Source organism: Cupressus sempervirens, chromosome 9, assembly GCF_028749045.1.
Source record: "Cupressus sempervirens isolate cs-2001-9-10 chromosome 9, ASM2874904v1, whole genome shotgun sequence".
Taxonomy (NCBI): Eukaryota; Viridiplantae; Streptophyta; class Pinopsida; order Cupressales; family Cupressaceae; genus Cupressus; species Cupressus sempervirens.
In genome coordinates this window covers 593,135,641-593,145,362 of record NC_143126.1, presented here as the reverse complement: position 1 = coordinate 593,145,362, position 9,722 = coordinate 593,135,641, and positions in this window count along the sequence as shown.

Sequence of the window (9,722 nt, the reverse complement as noted above, 5' to 3'; positions counted from 1 at the left end):
ACCCTATGGACTATCCTCTTAGTTATTTTGATAGGTTCATTATCCAGCCATAATGAACCATCATTAATTTAGCTTAGCACTATCCTTATCCATTCTATCTTGAATACATTTGAAAAATCTAGGGCTCATGTCAACCCTTTCTTCTCTATGATTTTAAATTCTTCTTTCAACACACCATTATCACAAAGTTTGTTGTATGCTTCCCTGATCTCCATGTCACCAATGCTACCAATTTTGCAATTATAGCATTTCTTTACATCTTGTATCATTAAAATGTTTGGAGGTATCATAGACAATAGTCCAAAAGGGTCTTGCTTGTATGGAATATCAGGAATGGCCTTGAACATGAGTTTCTTGACCTCATTATTCACTAACTATACATTCAAAACTTCCTTTCCCTCTACATTCTTCGAACTAGATGCTGTAATGTGAAACTAGGGTTTACAAAATTTAAACTGCATAGCTTGACTCTTGATAAATACCTTGTGAAATCTAACACACTAGTGTAGAATCATAGCTTGAATCTTCTACAATTTCTTTAAATGAGTTTCCAGATAACCTTCTACTGTGCTCACTCTTTCTCAAATTTGAAATGATGTGAAATTAGCTAAAAAACAATAAAATACCCTTTGAAAACCCTACAATAAATGTTGAGTGCTTACATAGCTATAAGCTTGGCATCAACCAATTTTAGGCTCACTTGGCATCCATTGACATTACATTCACTCAGCAACCATTACAAGCTTGACATCAACTAGCCAATCTGTTAGCTTGACATCCTCTAGCATTTCACTTGGCACATATAAGAAATATTTCATGCTTGGTAGTAACATGAAAAACTTAAAGATTTATCTTGGACTTCTAATAACATCTTACATCTTTATTCATGATAATGTAATTTTTTTCAGTACTAAATCCTTTGGAACTGATGAATGATATAACCTTTTAAATATCAGTCCCACGTACCTCTTGATTGCCTAGTTTGATGAGGTGTGATCACCTGACCCATTGGGTGAAGTAATCCCTTCTCCATTTGATGTACCGCAACCATCCTTTTTCTTCCATGTCTTGTTCATCTCATCTCTAATGTGTTCAACATCTTCCTTGCCTTTTCCTTTATCAAACTCACAACTTGGTGCCTTTGACCTTGTTGGACAATATCTACTAATGTGACCAATCTTTAAATAGTTGAAACATGTGGTTTGACTCAACCACCTTCTATAGTTACCACTGAAGTGTGTCCTAATACAATTCTTAGGAACATGTCCATATTCTTGACAATAATGATAGCTATACCTTGTATTATAATCCCAGTTATAAGAGTTGTCATTGTTCCTTACCTTTGTTTGCCTATTTGATGACCACATGGGTTTGGATCTACATTCAAAAGCTCTATGTCCATACTTTTGATAGTTGTACCAATATCTTCCAAATCTTTGGAAGTGCATGATCTTGGTTTTGTATTCATGTGCCTAATGACCTTGCTTGTTGCACCTGTGGCAATGAACCATGTTCGTAGGCTTGACACTCTAATTTGCAGCCTTGCTTCTGCACACATTAGCAATTTTTCCTTTCTTACCACAATTATGACAAGTAGGTTTGGAGTTATTACCTTTGTTGTTCCTTTCTTTAGCACTTTTGGATGACTCTCCTTCTTCAATGCTTGTGTATCCTAGTCTAGATGTATCATTATTGGATCTAGGGGATCTCAATAGTTGTTCAAAGTATTTAATGGCTTCATTTGGCATGTTGAAACTTTCAAAAAATTCCTTTTCTCTCTTTAGGTCACTCTGTAATTGCTCATTTTTTAGTTTAAATGTTGTTATCTCAATGGCTTTGACATTCAATTCATAGTTGGCATTCATCATCTAACTTAAAGTATCCAATTGCATGTTGGAGATCTTGGTTAGCTCTGTTGACTTATCTTCTAGTTTATTGGCCAAAATTACTTTGTCATCCTCAATCATGGCTTTGTCTTCTATGGCTTTCTTCTTCTGTTTAGTCACTTCACATAGTAGTATAGCTTGTGATTCCTGCTCTAACTTGAGATTTCTGATTTCCTCAACTTGGGCTCTATTCTTTTCCATTAGATCTGCAACTATTACATCAAATTGATTTGAGTTTCCATTTGCAAATAGCTTAGTAGTGTCTATCTCTTTGTATTGTGGGTCATTTTCCACAATAGAAATTTATTTCCTTCTCTTCAAAGACTTCTTCAGTTCTACTCTTACCTCATCCAATTGATGTAGAATGAGTTGTATTTCAATTCCTTGATTCTCAATAATCTTTCCCAACTTGTAGACTTCCATTTCAATATATTTTCTCAAAGCTGCAAAGATTCTCTTTTAGAGAACAAGGCTCTTATACCAATTGTTGGAATTACAATAAGAAAGCTAAACTTTTAAGAGGGGAGGGGGGTGAATCAGTAGTTTGAACTTGGGCCCATAAAACTTTCACCACACATCCATCTCATACATTAATGAGTAAACTAAAATAATATGTAAAGCACATACATCTAAATCATACAAGCAAGTAGACATTCACACACATATAACACTAGATATTATTATGCAAAAACCCTCCAAATGAGAAGGTAAAACTAGGGTGGGGATGACAACCACAAATCTCCACTACTACAGTAATAAAATGTATCCAATGAAGGTTACAATATGTTGACCATGAAAAATGATCTACCCTATAAAATGTCTACCATGTTAAAGGCTTACAAAGACTACTAGGTCTCACCCTATTAGAGGATTTCAACACCCTATTAGACATGTGCCTTGCTAAAAGACTTTAACTTACAACTAAATAAGCACCCTGTTAGAGGATTTCATATAGCCTGTTAGAGGATTTCATATAGCCTGTTAGGACTACTATGTTAAGAGATTTTGATTGAAATCACCTATTCAAATGTCTCAGCTTTGATCCTATGATTAGCACTTGATTGCTTGATGGTAGATCACCTCTAAACAATTGTCTTCTTGATCCTTTTTTATTAGATGTCTCTTTGTTGAATACTCTTTTCTATCCTCCATTCTGCTCTAACTGATTTTGCAATATAGTCTCACTTCATAACTCCTTAGCCACCATGAATGCTCTATTTGTGCATGACTTTTCTTCACTTCCTTAATACCTTACATACTCATAGAGATTTTAGGGTTTCTCCTCCTTAAGAAGACTTGGGTGACTTAGTGTTAGGTATGAATCTACGACTATGATTCATCCATTTTTCTACTTAATCCTTCCCATTTTTTGATTGGCTACATGTAATTGCATAGCAAATCCAACTTGAGATTTGTCCTTATCTCCAAAATATCAAAATTTAATCTTAAGCCAACTCAAAAATGGTTTACATAGTTGTTTGTGCCATTACAAACAAATATGTCAAAACTGTCTTACTTGGCATCTGAAGTCTCTTATGCTTGGCATACCCTAATCTTTATGTTGTGACTTAGCATCTATATTACTCGATATCCACTATCTACTTAGCTCCTAAATCGCTTGGCATACAATGTCTACTTAGCACTTGAGTGACTCAATACATGAGTGGCTCGACACTCACTATGAACTCAACATGCTCTATATATACATGTGCTCAACATGTACTACTTATTCGACATGAACTAATTAAATAACTTAAGTGTGTTGACACTCACTTGTTAAAACCAATCTGAGATCAACACTTTCTTCTTCATTCCATTATTGGATCAACTTCACTTGCTATATACTTGGAAGACACCATATTGTCTTGGCTCATTTAGAACATTATGGTGTTGATCTTTTACCTTTATACCAAGATTCAACATTTGAATATCTTTATGATTGGTTTTACTTTATGCCATCACATTAATTTGTTCATAGTTGCTTAATTCAAGTGCTTTCTTCTTGATTAAACCATGTCATTGATAGTTCTCTTGTTATATTGTATGGTTTTTACTACCTGGAAATAACAATCACAAATTTCAAATATTTCTTGTGTGTTGCATTGTTCGCACTCTATTACAATTTGACATTGACTTTGAAAATAATGAGAGCTCTTTCTTTATAAAGAAATGTATTACACATGTAATTTTTTTTCATTAAATAGGGTACTATATTTAAAAGTCACTTTAATGTTATTCTGTGATTTCTTTGTACAAAAACAATTCAACTCTAACTTGGATTTTTTCTTTAAAAATAATTCAACAAATCACGTGCAAGATGAAAAGCTCCTGTTAAAGGTTCACTGGTAGAAATTTCAGCTTCAGGCATATGATAGTTCATAGATTTGTCTATGCATTCATATGAAGATAATTTATAATGGGCTTTGAAATATTACACATTTAAATGTATAATTTGAAATATATATATATATATATATAATTATTTTATGAAATACTATCATCATATTTCAGTGACTATTGATTATTGAATTGTTTCTTGAAGGCAACATAAACAACAGTTTAAAGGAGTAGCATTTAGAATATTATGGAGGAATTGTCTCTCTAAGGAAAAGAATGTTGTTCTACATTTTTCCAATGTTGTGCTCAACATTTACTACTTGTTTGGCATGAACTAAGTAAATAACTTAGGTGTGTTGACACTCACTTGTCAAAACCAATCTGAGATCAACACTTTCTTCTTCATTCCATTATTGGATCAACTTCACTTGCTCTATACTTGAAAGACACCATAGTGTCTTGGCTCATTTAGAACATTATAGTGTTGATCTTTTACCTTTATACAAGATTCAACATGTGAATATCTTTATGATTGGTTTTACTTTATGCCATCGCATTAATTTGTTCATAGTTTCTTGATTCAAGTACTTTCTTCTTGATTAAACCATGTCATTGATAGTTCTCTCATTATATTTTATGGTTTTTACTACCTAGAAATAGCAATCTCAAATTTCAAATATTTCTTGTGCATTGCATTGTTCCCGCTCTATTACAATTTGACATTGACTTTGAAAATAATGAGAGCTCTTTCTTTATAAAGAAATGTATTACACATGCAAATTTTTTTCATTAAATAGGTTACTATATTTAAAAGTTACGTTAATGTTATTCTATGATTTCTTCATACAAAAACAATTCAACTTTGACTTGGCTTTTTTCTTTTTTTTTTTTAAATCAAAAAATCACATGCAAGATGAAAAGCCCCTATTAAAGGTTCACTGGTAGAAATCTCAGCTTCAAACATATGATAGTTCATAGATTTGTCTGTGCATTCATATGAAGATAATTTATAAAGGACTTTGAAATATTACACATTTAAATGTGTAATTTGAAAAAAAAAATAGAAATAGATATTAATATAATTATTGCTTGAAGTACTATCATCATTTTTTGGTGACTATTGATTATTGAATTGTTTCTTGAAGCCAACACAAACTACAGTTTAAAGGAGTAGCATTTAAAATATTATGGAGGAATTGTCCCTCAAGGAAAAGAACGTTGTTTTACATTTTTCCAATGATTCTTTGAGAACAATCTTAGCCAAACAATTTATGTAATCTTGGACCTGTAGGTACAAGTGCTAGTGAATACATTTCAAGAGATATTAACCTGCTAAGGTGTGAGCCCGATAAGAACAAAGCATCAACCTATCTTGGTGTGTACCTATTTAAGTAAGTTTAGAAGAGTTTTTTTCATTTTGTGTAGATGCCCAATGTGATTTGTTTCTGACACTTAGGTAGGCCATTCTTACACTGCACAATTCCCATATTATTTTTCACTTTATTAACCTTCTTATGTGCATCGTTATATTCCTTAAAATAATACTATCAACTATAGTTTTCCTAACCTATGTCCTCATTGCAATTTGGTTCTGATACCATGTTGAATTTTTTACTGTAATCATTAACCACAGGTAAATCGTCAGATCTATTGCCTTCCCAACCATAGATGATTGTTGAAATACAAATTATTATTGTAGATAAAATAACATTGTTTGTCATGTCTATATTTTTTCAAATACAACAATCTCTCTCCATTTATATTGAGAATAAACCTATGAAGGGACATGTCTATTAATTAATTAATTATATAATTAATATAAAAAATATTTATATTTATATAACCTTATATATAATAAACACATTATATCTCATATATAATTATTCATAGGTTTATCCAACTAATGCTATAAAACATTAACAGAGCTACATGGATGAGAATCAGAATAAAACAGAGAGAGAGAGAGAGAGAGAGAGAGAGAGAGAGAGAGAGAGAGAGAGAGAGAGAGAGAGAGAGAGAGAGTGCTTGAAGTAATACATGTTTTGGATTGCATGGTACCTAGAGGTGTTTCCATCAATGCTAAAGAGGGAGATTGTTGGAAACTACAAATGGTTAATTGTTATGTTGTCATTGATGTCAAACCTTATTGGTAAGATAGTTTTCTATCTAATTTGAGTGTCATATCTAGATGATTGATGAAGATGATTGTTAGAGTAAATAATTAATTAATTGTTAATTATTTATTCTATTACTTTTGCTTACTTAAGTTAATGCATGTAGTTGAGGTTAGTTGTTGACAACACAGGAGTTTGTTCCCTTTAGCATACTTATCTTTTCCACCTCTTGTGGATGTGTGCTTAGTTGTCAACCTTATCTCCTACCTCATTCTAGCTTGTTCTACAAGCTTCCATGAGGCCTTTTTATTCAGTCTCTCACTCATTGTAAATTCATTCCAATTTCATTTTTCACATAGCAATTCTAATTTCCTATTGTGAAATATTCTTCTGAGGTATTTGCTTCAAGCTCTTTGCTCCCTAGGTTTCTCTTCAGCAAGCTATTGCACTGCAGGTGATCTTGGTGCATTATCAGAGTTGGATTCTCAACCCCTACATGGTATCAGAGCCTCCCTGCTACTTCTTGTTCGAAGAATTTTTGAAGCCATAATTTGGAGTCACAAACTTTAGTTTGTTTGTGCAATTTTTCTTCAAATCAAGGGTAGAGAGAATTTTTGGAGCATTTTCAGCCCAAACGGACGCTGCCATTAGATCCAAAATGCCTTTTATAGCTAAGATTCATATAAAAAAATTCATTTTTGACTTTAGGCATTTTTCTAAAAAAAATTAGCCTCCCAAGCAGCCGTACGGATGAACAGAGCAAAAAAAAAAATTAAAAATTAAAAAATTAGAAATTGTGCATCGCCGCAATAGTGCTCACGCCCACTGTGGGGCCACCCACGCACCACCAGTGCACCACCCGCTCCCCTCTCCATCGCCAGCTCCCGCCATAGTGCCACCCTCAGCCCCGCACCACCAATGCACCTCCAGCGCGCAACCCAGACTCCACCACTACCAGCGATGCCACTGTGTTCTCCTCTCGGATGCCACCACCACTGATGGATTTTTAAGCTCCACTACCCTACGGCCACTCTGAACTGTGACATCATCATTTCGGCCAATAGCGTCATTTTTAGGCACACTGATGTCATCATTCCGATAGATTACATCACTTTTTTGACAACTTTTGCTGACATCATTTTCCATTAGGTGACATCATCTTTCCATATGTTGACATCATCATTTCATCTACTGATGTCATCATTTCAGTGATGGTCTTCTGATGGCCATACGAGCATCAAATTTAACCTAGTGTCTGTAATTTTTCAGCAAGGTGCATTTTTGGAGCAGCAGTCAATTTTTTGGCCATAACTTGAGCATACGGAGGTCTTTTTCTAATCCAAAAGAAGCATCAGATAGATAACTCAAAGACAGAGACATTGGTGTTAGTTTTGTAATATTTTGAATTCATTTGATCTTCCATTTTTTACTTCAAAGTTGAGGCTTGTATTTCCTCCTATTATGCATCAATAAATCTAGGTTCTTTTCCAATTTTTTGCTTTCCATAGTTGTTTTTGTGGTATTTGGGAGATATTCTTGTAGGTTTGTGGAGGGGGGTGTCTTTCTTTTTTGTAATTTACTTCAGTTAAGACCCTTCTACTTCTGTCTTATTCTTTCTCTCAATGGCAAATCCATCTGTGACCTGTCTCACACCACAACACTATCACATCTGGAAGGCACAAATGACTAGGCTACTCATGTCAAGAGGTCTATGGTCTTGTCTAGATGAGAATTAGCCTGCTCTTATATGCCCTTTTGAGGTTCTATAGCACAAGAACAAAATGGATGAAGCCATGGGACTGATTGCACTCAACATTTCAGACAGTCCGTTATTTCATCTAGATGGTTTAACTACTCCATGGGCTTATTGGTAGAAATTTGAGACTTTGTTTGGATAGGTGAATGAGTTTTGAGCACTTCAGTTGGATGCAAAATTAAATTCTTTGTCACCAAGCAACTTTCCCACCATCGAGGACTTTCTGATGAAGTTCAAATCCCTACGTGCAATTTTACAGGGATGTGGGAAGAAGAAAACTGGTGATGAATGCATATTTTTTATACTCTCAAAGCTGAAGGGGCAATATCAGGTTTTTTCTTCTAATTTCTACTCCACCATGGATTCTCTTGGAGACAGACATAGGATGCTTACATTTGAGACATTTTGTGACAGGTTGACTAGGGAATAGGCAAAGATCCAATAGGTCGATGGCTCTAGCTCTTCCAGCCAAGCATTGGTTGCTCAAAATTCTAAGGGAAAATCAAAGAAGAAAGGAAAATTGAAGAAAGACACATCAAAATCTGATCCTAAGCCTCTAGCTAATCCTCCAGCAAACTCTCCTAAGGGTAAAGATTCTTCAAAGTCGGGTGAGTCTACCTCCAAGACCAAGAAGAAATTGATTGAATTTCCAGGTGTTGGAAATGATTAGAGACTTTAGAAGAAACCATGAAGGAGCATCACATTTCAGCTCCTCAATCTTTATCTCCATCTGTAGGGAAAGGTCATGCTCTTTCTGCACGAGCTATGACTTCAGCACCTTTATGGATTCTTGATTCTGGGGCTTCTCACCAGTTAATAAACACTCCTAAGTTGCTTACTTCACTTGCTCCTTGTTCCACCACACAGATTGTAGTTGGAAACTCTTCACAAGTTTCATTTTTGGGGTTTGGCGCTGTTGCTTTGGCCAGGGGCTCTCTACAGGATGTACTTTGTGTTCCTGATATTTCGATGAACCTTCTGTCTATCTATCAGATTTGCCACTTTGGCTCTGGGAAGACAATCGAGTTCTAACCACATGATGTGGTTATTTGGGATTTGCATGATCCAAAGATGATTGTAGCCACTAGGAGTGTTGACTCTGCATCACACCTCTACATATTTGATGGATTTGGGTCTTCTGATGACACAGGTTCATGTTTAGTTGCACATGCAGATTCAATAAGCAGACTTTGGCATGAATGTTTTGGGCATGTCAATTACAAATATCTTTAGCAGATGAGCACATAGGCACTTGTTCTTGGGCCTCCCCAAATTTCCTGTCCAGATGGTGTTTGTCAGGGATGTGTACTTGGCAAGCAACATAGAGATTCTTTTCCACATGGACGAGCCACTCATGCTTTAACACCTTTGGAGTTGATTCAAATTGACCTCATGTCATTTCCTACTCCTTTTTCAGGTGCTAGATATGTGCTTACATTCATTGATGACTTCTCCAGATGCACATGGGTGTACTTTCTTAAGTACAAGTCTGATGCCTTTGACGCATTTCGAGTTTTTAAGGCATTTGTAGAGAAGCAGTCTGGACTTTCTATTTGGCGCATATGCACGGACAATGGGGGGGAGTATGTAAACCAAGCTTTCAAAGATTTATGTTCTAAGCATGGTCTT